Here is a 21,594-nt window from a genome sequence, read left to right on the forward strand (position 1 = left end):
AGCTGCAGACCTTTGCAGTGTTACAGCTCTTAAAGGTGGCACGTCCAGAGTTGTTCATTCCTCCCGTCCAGAGTTGTTTTGTTCCTCCTTCCTCGTTCCTCCCAGTGGGTTTGTGGTCTTGCTGGCTTCAGGAGTGAAGCTGCAGATCTTTGCAGTGAGTGTTACAGCTCTTAAAGGTGGCACAGACCCAAAGAGTGAGCAGCAGCAAGATTTATTGCAAAGAGCAAAGGAACAAAGCTTCAAAAAAGTGGAAGGGGACCTGAGTGGCTTGCTCAGGTGGCCTGCTTTTATTCCCTTATTTGGCCCCAATCACATCCTGCTGATTGATCCATTTTACAGAGAGCTGATTGGTCCATTTTACAGAGTGCTGATTGGTCCGTTTTTACACAGAGCACTGATTGGTGCATTTACAAAGCTTTAGCTAGACACGGAACACTGATTGGTGCATTTGCAATCCTTTAGCTAGACAGAAAAGTTCTCCAAGTCCCCTGCCCGATTAGCTAGACACAGAGCGCTGATTGGTGCATTTACAAACCTTTAGCTAGACACAGACCACTGATTGGTGCATTTACAATCCTTCAGCTAGACAGAAAAGTTCTCCAAGTCCCCTACCCGATTAGCTAGACACAGAGCACTGATTGGTATGTTTACAAACCTTTAGCTAGACACAGAGCACTGATTGGTATGTTTACAAACCTTTAGCTAGACACAGAGCACTGATTGGTGCATTTACAATCCTTTAGTTAGACAGAAAAGTTCTCCAAGTCCCCTACCGGATTAGCTAGACACAGAGCACTGACTGGCACTGATTGGTGTGTCTACAAACCTTTAGCTAGACACAGAGAACTGATTGGTGTATTTACAATCCTTTAGCTAGACAGAAAAGCTCTCCAAGTCCCCACCCAACCCAGAAGCCCAGCTGGCTTCACCTCTCCCTTTTTCTGTCCCTTTTTCCCTTACCGTATATTCTATTGATCCAATGAAGTCATTTCTATTCCCCTCTTTTTTCTTTATAAGTTTAGAAGTAATGTACTTAATTCTATTCTTTCAGGGATAACTCAACATTTTTTCACTTATATATCATATTTATATTTTCTAATATTACCTAGAACCAGTTAGTCTGTATTCTTTCAAAGCAGAGCGATGTTACATTCTGGACTAAATCATGCTCCTATCTTCCATAATCACATGTGGAATATTTGTTACACATTGTTTTAAGCACAAAATACAGCTTTTCTAATAGTCAATGCTTATTTAAATTTGTGAACATGTTTTGCTGCTTATTTTGAATAATTTTTTCTCAATATTTACTCTTATTTGAGATCTTTTTTTTTTTGCTGAAGTACATTCTATAGTTATTTTTCAGTTAGTACATGTGATCAAAAACTGAGTATCTGAAATACTTATATTTTACACTCACTCTCGAATGATGGTTTATTAGGGCGCAGAACTCTATACTGACAATCATTTCCCTTCTAAAGTTTGAAAATATAACTTCTAGGACATTGTGTTACTAGTGAGAACACTTATAGAGATGTTATCTATTTGTGATAGATGCAAGAGGCAGATAAGGGAGGGTTCCCAGAGAATCTCTGACCTGCCCCACAAGTGTTTACATTAGATGCTTCTGTGCAAATGAGGGAACCTGCCCAGGGCTTTGCCTGGGCGTGCCCACAGCAGACCGGGGGCCCACCTGCGTACCGGGAGAGTAGGGTGGAGCCACCGGGAACTCACGCCTGATGCCCGGGGAGGAGTCTGGCCTCTTCAGCTCCTGTGTGGTGGCCTGATATTCAGTCTGTGAGCTGGGAGCCTGTTGGCAGGTCCCTCTTTTTATTTTCGCTGAGAGCTTTCTTTTACTAAATGCCACCATCCTTACCTTTCAAGGTGTCTGCGTGCCTAATTTTTCCTGGTTGTTAGACAAGAACCCGGATTTTAGTTGAACTCTGGAACAAAAATCCTGCATCATTTGTAGGTAATGTTTGTTTTCTTTGGTTGCTTTTATGACCTTCTCTTTATTCCTAGTATTTGGGCATTTCACAAAAACATTTATAAGTCTGAATTAAAAAACAAACTGACCTTGCCAAGGACCCTTCTGATCCCTTTTCATATAATTCTATCTGCTAGGTCTTGTGCTGCCTTCTAAGTTAGTTCATCAGTTCTATACTTCAGTATTTAATTCTATATTCAGCCATGCTATCAAATGTTTATTTCAACCTTTGAGTTTCTCATTTGTAATAGTATTTTTTCATTTTTATGTTTTTAAAAGAGTTCTTTCCATATTTTACTATTTTTGTTTAGTAACTTTCAGTACTTGATGCATAGATTTTATTTCATCTTTATGTTTTTGAGATGTTTGCATAACACATTTAAAGACAATTACATATTGTTGTATGATTTCCATTTCCTTGGTCAAGAATTCTCCCATTTGTTGCATCTCTGAAGAGTTTCCCAAGGTGGGTTAATCTTGAATATGGTAAACTTGCTGCCCTCAGTTTTTAAGTTTTAATACTTTATCAGTTGTTTCTTGTTCTTTTTTTTTTCTGGGCATATTATTACATCATTCGAAAATAATGACAATTTTGGCCTTTCTCTTCGAGATTTTGTAATTCATTTTCTTTTCTTTTCACATAGAATTTGATAAGGCCTCCAGTACTTTGTGATATAGTAGTTGTGGTGGTGGTCCTTCTTGTCTTACTGCTGATCTCAAGTTTATGTTTGTAGCAAATTTTTGCTACATGACTATTACAAGTTTAAGAGGTTACCAAGAGTTTTTATTACAAATATCTTAAATCTTAGCAAAGACTATAAAAACTGAGATAAACATGTTATTCTTCTAAATAGTAATCATTTAGACAAATCACAAATGTGATATCAGATTAGTGCATCCTACACTGTATGGAAACTATAAATTCATGATTTTCAAAAATTGTAGGTAAATATTTATTTACAAAATAATTTATCCATCTTGCTTTACCAAAAAAGGCAAGGTCTTGTTTTTCTTTCCCTGTACAGTAGTAGTGGCTCTTTGGTGTAAAAACTTTATAGGACCTAAAGTAAAAAAGAAGATAAAAACCAGTTTGTCTTTCAAAGTCTTAAAATATTTCATTAACCTCGTAGTACCTGATCTCTGTCACCAAGCAAGTAGTCTGAACTATTATTTCCAAGCTCAATTCAAACAGGTAAAGTTTTACTACAATTATATCTGGCCATCACTACAGTGTTTTCTCCAATCACTTCCAAAGCCTACCCCTTTTCTTTATCATACTTCCACCTATATTGCATAATACAGAGCTTAGCTAGTGAGGTACAAGTGATAAGGATTATCTCCCCAGAGTCTCCAGGCCTTGGTAATTCCTAGACCACAGCACCATGCACTAGGTTATAGTCACAGGCCTCTATATAGTCTTCCACATATCCCATTACAGTTTAAATCCTATGCATACCCTTTATATCCTGCACTTATCTGTCAAAATTCTAAGGTATAAGATTTTTTTTTTACTTATCCCTGCTGTTTAATTTTGAAGAAAGAAAAATATAAAAGAAAATTTTTTAAAAAGAGGCCTTCATGGATATCAAAGAATGCCAACAATAATGCTGAAAAAAGAAGTTATTCTACAGCAATGAGACACAAAGAAAAGAATTTTGTAAACATTAGCATCTTGGTTACTGGAGAACTGTAACTTTTATGTAGTCGTGCTTGGAAAACACTAAAAGGGAAATACAGTCTATTTGACAATATTCTGTCTTCACTGTTGTTCACTTCATATGTGTTGGAATATAAAGTTCTATACAGTTAATATGAAGCTCTCTTTAGCATTTAAAACATTATTTGCATTTTCATGAGGCATTTTGGCTAATTTTATTGATTTCCTTATATTTCATAGTCCTTAGCCTTATGAGAATCTTATGTTTCTGTATGTTTTCTATCATGTAGCACAATTTCTGACACACAAAACATACAATAAACGTGTTAATTTTTCTATCAAAGTCAGAATTTATTCATAAGGAATCTGAAGTAAGGTGTACTAAGCTTGTTTATGGGTTAAGTGATATAGCCAAATTCAAAACTTTACTTTTTATGTCAGTCTAGAAATATCTCAGATTAAAACATATCACTTCTTAGTTCCAATTAGATAAGGGAAATATTTTATAATAATGCCAGGATTGCTATAATCTGATAGGAGACAACAATTTCATTTTGCTACAGGAAAATTTGGAGGACAAAAAAAAAAAAAAAAAGAAAACGTAAGATAGACAGGAGAAAATAGTCAGATGAAGAAGCAAAAAACACAAACAAGGCATTTAGATTTGTTAGGAAGGAATTCAAGTCAGTCAGTAAAGTGATAACTTTTGAATTATCTGAGAAAAATAAACTCAGAACAAAATCAGGAACACTAAAGGTATCCATAATCCACATAATTTACCAGGCTAAAGGTAAGTACAAACAAATCTACATGGACTAATTGTATCACAGAACAAAAAGGGTAGCAAAATCCAGTAATTCCAATGGAGTAATAAAGTTGCAGACAAAGGAAAATTAATGTGTGCATTGCTTGAGATATGACTAAAATGTCATTAAAATAAATTCGAAGTTATGAATATTCATTTGAAAAGTTACAAAGTACACACTGATTTATATTTCAGAAGCAAGGATATATGTTTCTATATAATTAAGTCCTAAATATAGTTCATTTCCTATGCTAATGCTTTTTTCCTTCTTCTTACCTTCTTAGGTCAACAACAAGAGGCCAGGACCTCCCAAGAAAAGCTTTACTAATGTAATAGCTTTGGCCAAGTCCACCCAATATATTTTCCTCTCTGCAAAGAGAAACAAGCTATTGTCTCATCCTAGATTTCCTCTTCTTCCATGCCACTGTTATTCATGTTCAAATCCTGGCTGTCCTTGAGGGTCCAATTCAAATGATTATCGCCATTTTCTATTAGTGTCATTTCTTCCTATTTTCTACCTTTTGTTAGCTATGTTAAAGTGTTTCTTTACTAACATCCCCCATACATTGTGTAACACAGTGTCTATGGCTTACTCATTTTTGAATCCTTATCATGACCTGACATAATGAAGATTCTTAGTACATAGTGATACATGTAAATATGAGTTAATTAGTACATGATAGACTTGATTTCCAGAATGATTTTGTATAGTTGAATTGTGTAGTAAGGGGACACATGTGAAATGAAGACTTCAGTCAGTATCAAGAAGATATTTTGGGTGACTTCACATATCTGCCAATGATAAATCTAGAAACAATAGGTGCTTGGGTAGGTGATTTCCTTTTGCCTTCTTTATCATTGTTTTCCCAGTATTTCTTACATTCATCTAATTTCATTAGATGCCCATATACTTTATACTGGCTCTTCCTGTGAGGTTCGAACTGGTCCAGTCCATTTGTTTTCAGAATTGATTCATCTGGAGAGTCATCTCCTATCCTCCCAAACAATGATATAGCAGTCTGAGGACTGTGTAGAAGGGACTTCTCTTTCTACTCAGTATGACCAAAATAATTCAATTCTAGTTGTGGTGTGTGATTTATGAATATTTTGTCCTTTAGTTTGTGTGAGCCAATTTTGTGCCATAAGAATTTTAGCCTCCTTTTCCACAAAAGAGTGATTTAATCAAACAAAAGTTGACAATCAATGTAGTACATTTATGTGACAGTAATTAAACATGGTGTTTTTCTCTTAGGTGTCTGAGTAGATTTGGAAATGCCCATTCTGCTCTCAGAGCTCCTCTGCTTTAAGGGTAATGGACTTCCTGTACCACTACGTAGTGCATGAGTGCCAGCCACTGGTATCTAGAACTGTGATTAGTGAGGAAACACTAGGAGGAACAAACAACCCAACTCTTTTTATCTAATCTGTTGACTCCAAAGGGACCTTCTGCTTATTCCAGTTAAAACTCAAGCTGCAATTCAAAATGAAATCAGTATCTTTTTTCTCTACTTGTCAGCAAAGCAAGATGCTACCTTATAATTACCACGTAACAATCAATCGCAAACACAGTGGCTTAAAGCAGCTCCTCTTTTAGCCTACATATCTGCAAACCGGCAGTTTGGACTGAGCTCAGCTGGATGTTTTTTCTGAGCTGATCATGTATGTAGGGTCTGCTGCTGGCTGGTTTAGACTGATGGTGGATGAGAAACCACATGAAGAAGAGAGGCATGATGGTGGCAGAGTTCTGAAAGAGTCACACAGAAGGCCCTTGAGTTCGTGGCTTGAAAATAGCATCCTGTCACTTCTACCACATTCTATTTACCAGGCCAGCCCAGATAAAGATGTGAAGAAACAGACTCCATCTCTTGATGGGAGAAGTTGAAAATCAATGGAAAATGGCATGGATAAGGAAAGGAGTGATGATTGTGGCCATATTTGTAATGGCCATATTTGATACCCTTTTCAGTTTTCCTAGCCACACTTCTCATTGGCCAGGAAAATTAAATGCATGTCAACACTGAAGAAAACAGATCTTGGTTAAAAGCAATGATGTAGCTAATATCCCATTCAGGTAAAAGATTACTTATATAGTGTGAGACAGGCATGAGGCAGAGAAGTGCTTACGGGTTGGTTTCTGCTTTGTTAGCAGATTTACTTTTAGATCATGTACTACTTTGTTGTTACTGTTTTATTGAGAAAAAATAACAAATATTTCCAAAATTTTGCAGCATGCAACTCAGTGCTTCAGTTGGGATTCAATCAAAATTTCCTTGAAATAAAAAAAGACAAGAGAGAGACTTGGAATTATGACTATTCTACTAGATTAGCTCATTCATGTCAAAATCTGTCAAGTTTATGATTTATTCAGATAGCACTTGTTTTTGGTGTAATAACTAAACTGTTGCTTTAGAGTCTACTACATTCTCCTCTATTATTTGGCATTTTTCTCTTTATTATTTTGTTCAAGTAGGATATTGTGCTGAGTTGAACCATGAAATGAATTGTATTGAGCAACATCAACAACATAAATGTTCTGGGGTGTCATCTGCATTTTCATATCTGGCTGTTCAAATTCTTTTTACAGCTATAGCTTTGATAATAATGTAATAGCATAATGTTTTTCATTAGATATCAAATCATAGAAGACAACAAAGATGTGTTAAGTTAGCATAGTTTAATATAAGGAAACAACAGCATCAGTAAAAGCATTGAGCACTAAATATCTCTTCCATTTCAGTTCTTTTACAGGAAGCTTTTGTTACGTGTTGTCAGCACATTGCTGTGATGCTCAAGGATGGCTCTTTAACGTGAAAACCTGGTATTTGGGCATGGCTTGAAGCAGGTGAGAGAGTAACCCATGCAGATATTAGAGGAAAGGGACAATAGTAGCTGGAAAGATCCAGAGTTAGGAAGCTTCCTGGTGCCCTCCAGGAGTGGCAAGCTGGTCACTGTGGCATGAGAAAATTGAGTCAGGGAAAAAGAAGCAGATTAGGTCAAAGAGGTGAAATGGGAGGGAGGCCATGTAGATGTTGTAGGCTACTGTGGTGAGTTTGACTTTTACTCTGGAAGACAGGAAGACAATCATAAAATTTGGGCCATTAGAGTGAAATAATTTGTCTTTATTTTAAAAAGGATCACTTTGCCTCCTCTGTTGGAATAGAATGTGTATGTACTGGAGAGTGGTAGTGGATAGACAGCTATAATGGAAGCTGGGAGACAAATTAGAAAGCAACTGTTTTCTCCCAAATTCATTCCCTGCCCTTCCTCTAATTGCATCTATATCTTAGAGGTCTAATCCTTAAAAAATATATTTCCCAGATTCCCTTGCTAATTGGTTTCAAACTAAATTTAGTCAAAAAGAAGCATTGCCATGAAGTTCAGGGCACCAAGAAGGGACAAGCTGGGGCATTGCTCCCTCTCTCTGATTGCTTTGGGTTTTGCCTGTGGCGACTGCCACATGTGCCCCATGGCCAGTCCCTGCTGGGCAGGCTACTGTGATTGCCATTTGTATTGGGTGATCTCAGCTTTTGGTTTCCCATGATACCATCTCTAGGGGTAGCAGCTGGCTATAATAACTAATGTCTGGATTATCCTAACTCTTCTGTTTGTTCTTTCAGGTATTTAACAATGTTGTGACTAATTGGCTTCTATTATTTCCCTAGAGTAGGTTCTGTTATTACCCTGGAATATGTTTGTAATAGAGTGGGCTATTACAATCATCTAGGATAAAGATAATCATGGCTTGGAATAAGGTGGTAGCAATGGAAGTGATGAGAAGTCATTAGATGCAGAATATATTTTATAGATGGAATGTGATAAAATAAAAAATAAACTGGACTCTGGTTTCCAGCATATAGTTCCAGAAGACTGAAATTGAAATTTGTGGAGTAATAGGGTATCTTTTGTATGCTAATGAGAAGAGTGGCGGTTGGGGGCCCCTAGAAAGCTTCAGCATGAGGGCTAGTCACCAGAAAAACTATGACATGATTAGAGGGCTAGAACTTTCAGCCTCACTCCTTGACCTCTGAGGAGAGAAGACAGGCTAGAGATTGAGTTCAATCACCAATGGCCAATGATTTAATCAATATCATGCCTACATAATGCAGTCTCCATAGAAACCCCTAAACCGTGGATTTCAGAGAGCTTCTGGGTTGGCCAACATATCAAGAGAGGAGCTGTGAGGTGGGCAAGCCTGAAGAGGGCTTGGAAGGTCCTGTATCTGCCCCCTTTTCTTTGCTTTATGCCTCTCTTCCATGGGCTGTTCCTAAGTTGTATCTTTTATATAGTCAAAAAGAGTTTTGATATAGGTTGTATGAGTGTTATAAGATAAATAAAAGTCAAAAATGACTCTAGTGTTTTTCCTGAGAAATTGAAAATGGCATAATTATTATTAACTAAGATGAAAATAATGTAAATAAAGCAAGTCTATGCTGGGAGAGATTAGGGGTTCAGTTTTGTACATGCTGTGTTTAAGATGCCCATTAACTACCTAATTGGAACTTTTAAATGATCAGTTGTGTATATATGCATCTGGAGTCAGAAGTCCAAACTAGAGATATAAATTTAGGAATCAACAGCTTTTATTGTTGTCTATTCAAAGTTATGAGACTAGATGAGATCATTCCAGAAAGTGAACATATATAAAAGAGAGATTACCAAAAGTGAATGAGGACTCCATTTACTATACCTTCAATTATTTAAAATCTTATAAATTGGTGCTGTCCAATAGAACTTCCTGCGGAGACAGAAATGTTCTATATTTGCACTATCTGAAATAGTAGCTGTATTAGTTTTCTATTTCTACAACAACAAATTGTCTCAACTTTAGTGGCTTAAACAACAGTAATTTATTATCTTATAAGTTCTGTAGATCAGAAATGCACCATGGTCTCACTGGGCTAAAACCAAGGTGCCAGCATGGTTGCATTCCTTTTTGGAGGCTCTGGTGGAGAATCTGTTTCTTTGACTGATCTAACTTCTAGAGCCCATTTGCATTCCATGGCTTGTGGCTCCCTACCTGCATCTTCAAAGCTAGCAAGGCATGTTGAGTTCTCACAGCTCATTACCCTGATCTTTTCTTCTGTCTTCCTCCTCCACTTGAAGTATCCTTGTGATTAGATTGGAACCCTTGTGGATAATCCAGGATAATCTTCCCATCTCAAGCCCCTTAACCTTAATCACATGTATAAAGTCCCTTTTGTCATGTAAAGTAACATATCCATAGGTTCCAGGATTAGAATGCATACATTTTTGGGAGGCCATTACTTTGCCTACCAGCGTGACCACTATCACCATATGGTGATTGGACATTTGAAACATGGCTAGTGGAATTGAGAAACAACATTAGTTTATTTTAACTAATTTAAATGGAAATGGAAATGCATATAGATAATGGCTACCTTATTGGACAGCACACATCTAGAAGAATAGGAGAGTAAATAGACTAGGGACATGTGGTGTGATCACAGACCAACATTAAGAGCCTATGTATGATTTGTAGTTATGAATTTTAAGTAAGACTTTAGCATAGTTGTATTTCTACAGCCATGTTAACTACTGATGGCACTCTATATTAATCCATTCTCACACTGCTATAAGGACATACTTGAGACTGGGTAATTTATTTTAAAAAAGAGGTTTAATGGACTCAGTTTCATATGGCTGGGGAGACCTCGCAATCATGGTGTAAGGCGAAGAAGGAGCAAAGGCACATCTTACATGGCAGCAGGCAAGAGAGCATGTGAGGGGGAATGGCCTTTTATAAAACTATCAGATCTCATGAGAACTCACTCACTATGACAAGAACACCATGGAGGTAACCACCTTCATGATTCAATTACCTCCCACCAGGTCCCTCCTATGACATGTGGGGATCATGAAAACTACAATCCAAGATGAGATTTGGGTGGGGACACAGCCAAACCATATCACACCCATAAAATTGCCTTGAAGATACATTATCAAAAAACGATAATTATAAACCAAGGGAGATAAAGGTTTTGAATTTAAGAAACAGTGATGAGCAAAGAGACCAGAAAAATTTCTCTTAACTCTAAATAATTATTGAGGCTACCACTCCAAAAATTAATATAATTTTTTTTTTAGATGAAGTCTCGCACTGTCACCTGGGCTGGAGTGCAGTGGCACAATCTCGGCTCACTGCAACCTCTGCCTCCTGGGTTCAAGCAATTCTCCTGCCTCAGCCTCCCAAGTAGCTGGGATTACAGGCACCCGCCACTACACCCAGCTAATTTGTTGTATTTTTAGTAGAGATGGGGTTTCACTATGTTGGCCAGGCTGGTCTCAACTCCTGATCTCAGGTGATCCACCCCACCTCAGCCTCCCAAAGTGCTAGGATTACAGGTGTGAGCCACTGGCCCAGCCCAAAATATCTTAAGTAGATGGGGTTTTGCCATATTGGCCAGTCTGGTCTTGAACTCCTGACCTTGTGATCCACCTGCCTCGGCCTCCCAAAGTGCTGGGATTACAGGCATGAGCCACTGTGCCTGGCCATATAATTTTTAAAAGAAGACTCATTAAACAAAGGATCCACAATATAATAAAAAATTCCAAACTACCAAAGCCAAATGATTAATTCTTGACACTTAGGAAATAAATGGATTGATTATTTTGTTCCGAATTTCAGAACAACCAATAAAATAAGAGAAATAAGATGCAGAATTTGCAAATCATTAGAAAGAAGTAACAAAGTTATAAACAGGGAAGTATTTTTAAATGACACTTGAAAACCCAAACAAAAGAAGACATAACACACGATGGCAGCAAAAAGTTTAAACATATTATGATTACAATTATGATTAGATAAGTTCCCCTGTCCAAGACAAAGAACAGTAATTAGTTGTTTGTAAGAACTACACTTAAATGACACACAAAGGTAAAAATTGAACAAGGCAATGAGAAGCAAAACAATACCCAGAAATAGATTTCAGCAGAAGTGGGAGTCATTCTTTCCAGTATAGGTTTGAATTCACAATACCTGCAGGGCCTGAAAAAGCTCAAATTAAAATTTAATGTAAAGTGGTCTCCAATTAGTAGTTTCCCAAGATGCCTTGCAGAAGAGGCAATACAAATTCATTCTTTTTTTCTTTTCGCCACAAGGTGGGTGTCATTGTGACTGGCTGCTACCTCCCCATGAGTCTTCTAAAATAAAACCTGCAAATTCACATCTTCCCCATGCTTCCAGAGAATGCATATTCTTCCTTTGAAAAAAGAAAACCAGGTATGGTTGCATGTGCTTGTAGTTCTAGCTACTCAGGAGTACTCAGGAGGCTGAGGTAGGAGGATCACTTAAGCCTAGGAGTTCAAGTCCAAGTCTAACCAAGACATATGGAGACCCTCTTTCTGGGGAGGGGAGGGAAAAAGAGGGCAACACCTAGGGAAACAGATTTAGGTAGAGAGGGACAATAGAATTCTCAATTTATAACAAGGAAAAAAATGACTACCAGACATTTGTAAGATGTCAATAGCACAAAAGAGAAACACAACCAGATTATAATTTTTTGGTCAAAGGTCTATAAAACGCTGGCTAATTCTGAGGATATGGTGCAAAAAAATATGATTTTGTTAACCACAACAAAAAGAAAGGTAAGAAATGCTAGGAGAAAGCTAAAAGCTCCATACTAAAATAATGGTCCTAATATTAAGCAAAGTAAAATGTGGTATGATTTTGAGTGGTCAGCAGAGTGTAAGAATAAATAATCTATTTGCACTTGATACTTTCAGCTGTCACAGAGGTCATAGAATTGGGCTTATTGAGAAGGAAAGGTAAATGCTAGTACACTACCTGGCTCAGAAGTGAACAAAATTGCAGTTTGCTCAAACAACTCTATAGGAAAAAGTCTAATAATCTGATGTAAAAATGGGCAGAAGATTTGAATAGATATTTCTCAAAAGAAGACATACGAATGGCAAACAGACATATGAAAATGTACTCAAAATCATTGATCATCAGATAAATGTAAATCAAAACTACAATGAGATATCATCCGACTCCAGTTAAAATGGCTTTTATCCAAAAGTCAGGCAATAACAAATGCTGGTAAGGATGTAGAGAAAAGGGAACCCTTGTACACTGTTAGTGGGAATGTAAATTAATACAATCACTATGGAGAACAGTTTGGAGGATCCTCAAAAAACTAAAAATAGAGCTACCATATGATTCAGCAATCTCACTGCTAGGTATATACCCAAAAGTATATTGAAGAGACATCTGCACTCCCATGTTTGTTGCAGCACTGTTCATAATACCCAAGATTTGGAAGCCACCTAAGTGTCCATCAACAGATGAATGGAGAAACTGTGGTACATATACACAATGGAGTGCTATTCAGCCATAAAAAAGAATGATACTCTGTCTTCTGCAACAACATGAATGGAACTGGAGATCATTATGTTGTTAAATAAGCCAGACACAGAAAGACAAACATCACATATTTTCACTTATTTTTGGGATATAAAAGTCAAAACAATTAAACTCATGGAGATAGAGAACAGATAGACGGTTACCAGAGGCTAGGAGGAGGAGTGGTGGGGGGGAGTTAGTGATGGTTAATTGGTACAAAAAAATGGTTAGAAATAATAAATAAGACCTAGTATTAGATAGGACAACAGGAGGACTATAGTCAAAAATAATTTATTTGTACATTTCAAAGTAACTAAAAGAGTGTAATTGTATTATTTGTAGCACATAGGATAAATGCTTGAGGTGACGGATACCCCATTTACCCTGATGTGATTATTACACGTCGTATGCCTGTACCAAAAGATCTCATGTACCTCATAAATACATACACTTAGTATGTACCCACACAAATTAAAAATTACAAAAATTTAAAGAAATTACAGTTTGTTGGTTTTGAATATTTGACCAAATTTTTTACTAAGCACAGATAGATTGAATATAATTTTATTGTCCTTTTGACATTATGATAATGAAGGTATCTACACAGAAGTCTGAGATGAGAAAAAAATGATATAATATCCACCTACTACACAGTGGGTAGTTTATATACTAAAGTTATTGTTATGAGAAATAATGGCTTAGGAATATTATTTAAAATTATTAAGGGGTGTTAAAAATAAAATACCAAGTGTAAAAATGACAAAGGCAAGAAGAAACAGTATATAATGTGAGTAAATCTTAATCTTTTCAAGAGAGGAGACAGTACATAATGTCTAAAATTGTTAAACCATAAAATAGAAATATAGTTATTTTATTCATAATTAAGGAGATAACTACTATAGCACGAAATCGTGCCAAAAATGGTTGCCTCTGGGAAATGTGATTATAGATATTATAATATTTTGGACTGTAAAAATCTGCTTTTAAGACTGAGGAAATACAAATAGGACAATATTTATTTGAAATTTGTATCCTCAGGGAATGTAAAGAAATTAAGGTATCCACAAAATAATAATAGCTGCTATTTGAAAACATAGTTTTCTTGAAAGTTAAAATAGTAATAGTCTTCTAAAAATTTTGTTAGTTTTGGTTTTCTCTTTAATCTGAATTATGTATAAAAGTGCTTATTTCAAATTAGGTAGGCTTATTTTATTCCTTTTTCTGTCTTTTTTCTATCAACTAGTGTTTTATTGTGTTCAGAAAATGCCATGCATTAAAAGACTACTTTTGAGAATTTCTAGAGGTTTTCTTTATTACTAAAGAGATTTTTGTAATTGTTACATGGTATTTTAAAAAGAATGTAAATTATCCTTTTTGTCAAGTATAATGATTTCTGAAACCTAGCTGTGTCAGAATACTGTATAATACTGTAATACTATATTGTTTTTGGCTATGTGTACTTATTTCTTAGAGTGGTATGTTAAAGCCTCGACCTTGTGACTTTGTTTATTTCCTCTCTACATCTAAACATTTCCAAGACATGTTATTTGCAATACCAAGACCATAACTATTATGTATTTAATCAAAATAAAATATTTCGGCCCTCTATAATTCACCTTGAACTTTATTTTGTTAAATATAAATGTTGTCGATTATACAACATTTCATTATCAATCCCTAGACACATTTCTAATCCATTATAATTGTTTTAAAATAAAAGGAGAAGGGAAGGTTGTAGTAAAACCCTCCCCAAACTCCTCCTCCATAAAAGCAATGAGGATACTGGCAAAAAAAAAAAAAAAAAAAGTCAAAATCAACTTTTTCAGAACTCTGGAAACTAACTGAAGCCTTTCAACAATCTGAGGAACTTTTATTTTAGAAAAATAATTGGATCTTGGTAACAATGAGCTTTGTGGTGGTTGAACTTACTTTATGCCCATTCAAATTCATGATATCCTTTAAGACCAATAGATTCACACTCGTAGTAACTGAGAAACAACAGCCTAGCAGTCACTGGATGGGAAGAAGGGTTTAGAAATCACCCAAATCCACATGCTAAATGACCATTTGACCTGTGTGGAAGCTACCTGAAAAACTTCATTCTCAAGGTTTATTATTATTTTATTTAGTTAGTTATTTAGAGAAAGAGTCTCACTCTGTCACCCAGGCTGGAGTGCAGTGACATGATCATGAGTCACTGCAGCCTTGACCTCCTAATTTCAAATGATCCTCCCACCTCAGCCTCCCAAGTAGCTAGGACTACATGTGCTTGACCAACACCTAATTAATTTTTTGTTTTTTTAGAGACAGGAGTCTTGCTATTTTGCCCAGGCATGTCTCAATTTCCTAGCCTCAAGTGTTCCTCCCACCTCAGCCTCTCAAAGTGCTAGAATTATAGGTGTGGCAGGTTTAACTTTATTTGATAAAGGCCTGACTTAGAGCTTTCTCTGTGAGAATAGCCAAATTCCCAGGTGTGTGTCTAAAGCAACTATTGGTAATTGTTTAACAAGACAGCTTCCTTAAGCAGAGATCCCATTTAGGGCTGATAAGTGGCTAAGAAACTTAAAAGGAAAAACTGGGGAATGAAAGGACTTTAGAGGATATTTAAAAGCTCCACATATTCCTGGGAATCTAGAAGGCCACATGCATGTGCAGGACTCTGAACATGTACAGAAAACACTGGAGAAGGTCTTAATTGCTCACCTATGGCTGACCTTTAGCTGCTGTAAAATCAAAAGTAAAGGTTAAGACAGAACTGTAAGTTATCTGAAGTGTTGAAGATGTTCCTGAACATAAACACAGAGTCGGTCAGCAAAGGCTGTGAGACTCATTGGTCTAAGGTATGTAAGGAGATCCCTGTCCAATCGCTAGCTGATGACTAAATTAAAGAATACAGACTTGACAGAATTAGTCCAGGAAATCACAAATAAATAAAAGAAAAATAAACAAAGAGAGGCACAAAAAATAGCAACAGTAGCAAGTCCTGGAAGCCTTATTACCATCTGATTTCCAGAGTTGCCACAATATGTTTCTTTTAAATGCTTCACTTTTCAATAAAAAATATTGAGATACCCAAATAAATGAGATAGATGTATGCCCTTTATATATGGTGTTGGGGGGCAGAGGTGGAGGAATAAATAGTCAATAGAAACTATCCCTGAGAAAGGCTACTGGACTATTAAGACCTTGTACTTACTAGTCAAAGATTTTAAATCAGCTATTATAGATATCTTTGAGAACTAAAGGAAACCATGTTTAAAAAATTAAATAAAAATATGAGACTATCTCAAATAGAAAATATCAATAAAGTGGTAGAAATAATTTTAAAGTAAAGTAGAAACAATGCATTTAAAAATTAAAATAAATGATATAAAAATTTTACTAGAAGGACTCAAAAATAGATTTGAAATGGGAGAAGATGGAATCAATGGAGCTAAATATAGATCAATTGAGATTATCAATTCTAAGGAACACAAAGAAATATGAACGAAAAAAGTTGAGCAGAGCCTCAGGGATATGTGGGACATCATCAAGCACACCAACATAGGCATAATAAAGTCCCAGGAGGATTGGAGTGAAAGAAAGAGGCAGAAAGAATATCTGAAGAAATCGTAGTATGAATTGTTTCCTATTTGATAAAAAACACTAATTTGCACATGCATGGAGATTAAGGAACTCAAAATAGAATCAACTAAAAGGGATCCACACCTAGACAAATCATAGTAAAATTGTCAATAGCCAAGGACAAAGAGAATTTTGAGAACAACTCATCACCTGTAAGTGATCAATAAAATAACTTTCTATCTGAAACCATGGTGGCCAGAAATGGAAAAACATTTTCAAAGTGTTGTAAGAAAATCATTGCCAACAAAGAATTATATACCCAAATAAATTTTCCTGTGAAAATAAAGAGAAAATTAATTCCCAGACAAAAATTCTGAAAAATTAATCCCTAGCAGACCTGCCCTAAAAGAATTACTGAATGGGGCTTTCTAGGCTGAAATGAGAGATACCAAAGAGCAACTTGAATTCACGTAAGACACAAGAATTACTGTTAAAATTAACTACATAAATAAATATAAAAGACATTATAAATATATTTTTATTAGTAACTCTTCTGTCTGATTTAAAAGGCAACTGCGAAAAGCAATAATTATAAAAAAGTGTTGATGGGCTTATAATGAATATACCAATAATTTAAACTGATTTTACATTTAAAAATTATTAATGAATTTATTTATGGATTAAATGTTAATGCAGAAATTAGATTTTCTCATCTTTACATGGGATATTTATAGAAAGAGACATATATATCACAATTAATAATAAACTAACAAATGTTTCCCATTAATATTAAATAAAACAAGAATTGTGACTACCATATTACTGTTATCATTCAGTATTTTTCTGGATTTTCTAGTGCATTCAGTCAGACCAGTAAAAGAAAAATAAAGAGAGATATAATTATTACATAGGAAGCCACAAAGCTGCAATTATTCTCAAACAATGATTTAAAAATACATGTTTATTAGAAAATAATTTTAATGAAAACCCCCCAAAAGTTAGTGCTAATAGCTTAGGTAGCTGAATTGACATTAGCTAAATATACAAAACCCAATAGTTTTCATATACACAAGTCATTACTAACCAGATAATACTAAAAAACAAATATGTAACTCACAATAGTACCAAGTGCATAAAATATCTATGAATAAATAGGAGCCCAGAATGAAATATTTGCATCCTATATAGTAGATTAAGTATTAATAAACATCCAGTAGAAATCAGCATATCAGAAAAATATTACTTGTAAGTCAATAAGATAAAAGATACACAATACAGTAGCAAAAAAGCAGAAATATACAGGCCAAATTTCTTAGGTTAAATAATTGATACTGAACAATAAACCACTTTAAAAGTTATAAAAGATTATCGAGCTTGTAAATAAACCAGATCCCACTCCGGGTATAGTTATGCAGTTCAATATGGTAAACACTAGTCACATGTGGCTTTTTAAATTTAAATTAAATAAAATTAAAAATTTAATGTCTTAATTGCACCACCCAAATTTCAAGTGCTCAGTAGTCATATATAGCTAGTGGCTACTATATTAGACATCATAGATATAGAACATTTACATCAATGCAGACAATTCTACTGGGCAGAACTGGTCTACGAGATTTAAATTAGTTATGTGGGAAATGGGCCCTGGTTCACTATTGGTGGGAGCGTAAATGTGTCCAGCTTTTATAGACAGAAATGTGGCAATATATTTAAAAGTTAAAAATGGATTAAGAACATTATTTTCTAGTGAGCTATCATCATATTTGTACATATGTACAGAAAGGTAGTAAAAGGACACTCATAACATTATTTTACCATGCATAGCAAATAATTGGAAATATTCTAAATAACATTGACAAATATAGTTAGCTAATTTACATAACCTATTAAGTGAAAAAGCAAGTAACAAAACAATATAAATAGTATATTATGTGTGTATGTATGTGTGTGCATTTGTGATGTGGTGAGACTTTGTGTCCGCACCCAAATCTCACCTTGAATTATAATCCCCATAATTATCATAATCCCCACATGTCAAGGTGGAGGTAATTGAATCATGGGGGCAGTTTCCCCCATGTCATTCTCGTTATAGTGGGTGAGTTCTCATGAGGTCTGATGGTTTTATAAGGGGCTCTTTCTCCTTTGCTCTGCACTTCTTCTTCCTTCTACCTTGTGAGGAAGGTCCTTGCTTTCTCTTCACCTTTCCCCATGATTGTAAGTTTCCTGAGGCCTCCCAGCCATGCTGAACTGTGAGTCAATTAAACCTCTTTCCTTTATAAATTACCCCATCTTGGGCAGTTCTTTATAGTAATACAAAAATGGACTAATGCAATTTGTAAAATCTGTGTGTATTTTTTGTAACTGGAAGAAATAGGCTTTCAAGGATGCTTGATAAACTTTTATAATAGTATTATATAATAGTTAACCTTAGAGTTGAAATTTAAAAGATACTATCGTGTTTTGCTTTTCTGCAGTGTTAGAGTTTTATTCTTTTCATAATTAAAAAAAAGAAATTTAAAGAAACCATAGTAGTAGAAGCAGTGCCCTAAGTATTTTTCCCACCATTTTAGAGAGTTCATCCATTTCAGAGAAACGGTTAACATTGTCACAAACACTAAGAAAATTATTAGTGTCATACACCCACTTTCCTCAAGTAATGGCTGCAATTCAGATATGGAATTCTGAATAATAAAAAATTATACATAAGAAAGAAACATAAAAAATACTTTTATATTTTCTAATGTATTACTAAGTTCAGTGAATTCAAATAGAATCCAAACTGTGGCTTGATTGTATCTATACTGAAACAACAGCAATTTTTCATCTTTAACTGTTGTGTGTGCTATTAACTTTAAGCCTGATTCATCTCTTGAGGGCTGAGGTGACATACTCATGTAGAGCTATCCTAGAATACAGCCAAGAGCATGGAAAACAAATCTAATTGTTTTTGTAAAAGTGAGAAATATACATATATTATTTTAGCTGGAACTTTCAGTCAACTGGTAGAAAAATTCAAATTTCATTCTAATATCAGAACTTACAGTTAAAGCACTAAAACATATTTATCAGATTCTCCTTTAGTATACACAGATGATTTCTTGTGGTTATGAACGTTTTATATCCTATATGTCTCTATCACTTTGCATGTCAATTTTAATAACTTTAGCATGTTTTTGATAAAAGTCACACCTAACATTTACGAAGAATTTAATTTTACTATATAAATAAGCATTTTTATATTTTCTCATTTAAATTTCATTAGTACACTTTGTGGGAAAATGCTGTCTTTGTGCTGTTAATATCATTATGCTGATTAAGAAATACATTGGACAAAACAGTAAAGTAGTAAGATGTATTTCTAAGATGTCTTTTATTAAACCTTTTCAATATTTCTCTCCCTATTTTATCTACTGTCTTCCTCCCACCATAACTGAAGCGTTCTGTGTTGTTTCCCACTGCAGTGGCCTATGAAGACCAGTTCTTTCTCATCATGGCTTAATGTTTCCTTCTACAGAATTTAGTTATCCCATCTCTTATCATCTCAGAATGTTGGTTTCAGCTAGTTTTCTGTTTGGAAGCAATATAAATAGTGGTAACAAAAAGCTTTCTTTTGAAGTGTTTACATCCAAATGTACTTATGCAACCAATAGGAATAAAAACATAATGGCAAAGTTACAGAAAAAAAAGCCAATCAAAGAGGTAGAGCATTTTGAGATGGGGATGTCTGGGGTCCTTTAAGACATTACCCAAAAGCCTCATTAGCCCTGTATAATGTTTCATACTGGATATTCCAATTAGTATGTCTGCAATGTGTTTTATTTATAAATGTTGAATTTTTCCCATTATGTTTCAAAAAAGATGTGATGGATATATTATTAGCTACAACATTATTCTTTTCTATAGACAGTAAGACCTGATTCATACAACCTCTCAAAGGCATTTCTGTCAAAGAGCAGCAAGAGAAAACTGACAGCAGAAATCCTAAATTCTAGTTACTTGTTCAAGCTTGTTCCCAATTTCTTTTTCTTTTCTTTTCTTCTTCCTCTTTTTTTTTTTTTTTTTTAGACAAAGTCTCGCTCTTGTTCCCAGGCTGGAGTGCAATGGCATGATCTTGGCTCACCACAACCTCTGCCTCCCGGGTTCAAGAGTTTCTCCTGCCTCAGCATCCCAAGTAGCTGGGATTACAGGCGCCTGCCACCATGCCTAGCTAATTTTTGTATTTTTAGTAGAGACGGGGTTTCACCATGTTGGCCAGGCTGGTCTCGAACTCCCAACCTCAGGTGATCCACCCGCCTTGGCCTCCCAAAGTGCTGGGATTACAGGCATGAGCCATCATGCCCAGCCACCCAATTTCAAGGTTATTTATCAACAGATACTTTCTTAAATTATTACATGAAAGGATTTTGTGAAAATCTATATTAGTATAAAGAATTACAAATACTGCCCAGAAAAAAATAGTCATCTTTGTAAAAGGCTGTAGATACAAAATGCAAGCAACTCCGGAGCTAAAAGAGAAAAGGCTACTTAGATGCCAAGGGTCTCTCCTCAAAAATATATTTAATTTTGTGTTATAAAAGCAACCTGTAACTGGGACATCATATGTTTTTCTGCAGCTCTGCCGGTGACTATGTGTTGCCTAAATCACCTAATATCTTTGGGCTTCCTTACATCGTTTGTGAAGTGATGGAGCTTGAATAATAGAATTTCTAAAGATTCTCTCAGCTGAACCGTTGTATGAGTGGAGATTCCTCTCCCTCTCAGTCTAGATTTAAAAAAATTAAACTGTTTGAGCTAATTGTAGATTCACACACAGTTGTACAAAGTAAGACAGAGAGATCCCATGTCCCAGCTACCCAGTTTCCTCTAGTGGTAACACAAATATAGTGCACAAGTATAGTATAATATTACAACCAGAATACTAGCGTTGATTCAGTTAAGATAAAAAACAGCTCACTATACAATTTCTTAGTATTAATCAGGAAAAGGTAGTATAATTTTTGACAGTTTACTATATGGCGTGTTTTACATGCTTTATGTCATTTAGTTCTAATTATACACCACTTTAAAGATAAGGCTCAGCTAAAAGCAGAAGAAGAATCAGGTTCAAGTTCTGCTTGACTTCACAGCACTTATTCTTTCTATTCAGCATGCTGCCCCTGAAACAGATCTCAAAGATCTTTATCATTGCTTCACATAGCATTACATTGTGCCACATATAT

The 21,594-nt window shown here is 35.3% G+C and overlaps 1 long non-coding RNA gene across 4 annotated transcripts in view; it reads left to right on the plus strand.

The window, feature by feature from the left end:
- The first annotated feature begins 1,781 nt into the window (after positions 1 to 1,781).
- Positions 1,782 to 21,594, plus strand: part of LOC129532854 (uncharacterized) — a 38,771-nt gene continuing 18,958 nt past the window's right edge. Inside the window, exons 1-4 of one of the 4 annotated variants that reach the window (XR_008678782.2) lie at positions 1,782 to 6,520; positions 7,187 to 7,291; positions 11,569 to 11,689; positions 12,703 to 14,409. This is a non-coding gene — a long non-coding RNA (uncharacterized lncRNA). Of the gene's footprint in view, positions 7,292 to 11,568; positions 11,690 to 12,702; positions 14,410 to 21,594 lie in introns of those variants that run through there. The other 3 variants (XR_008678785.2, XR_008678781.2, XR_010133426.1) reach the window with 3 other exon arrangements.

Source organism: Gorilla gorilla, chromosome 3 (genome assembly GCF_029281585.2).
Source record: "Gorilla gorilla gorilla isolate KB3781 chromosome 3, NHGRI_mGorGor1-v2.1_pri, whole genome shotgun sequence".
NCBI classification, from domain to species: Eukaryota; Metazoa; Chordata; class Mammalia; order Primates; family Hominidae; genus Gorilla; species Gorilla gorilla.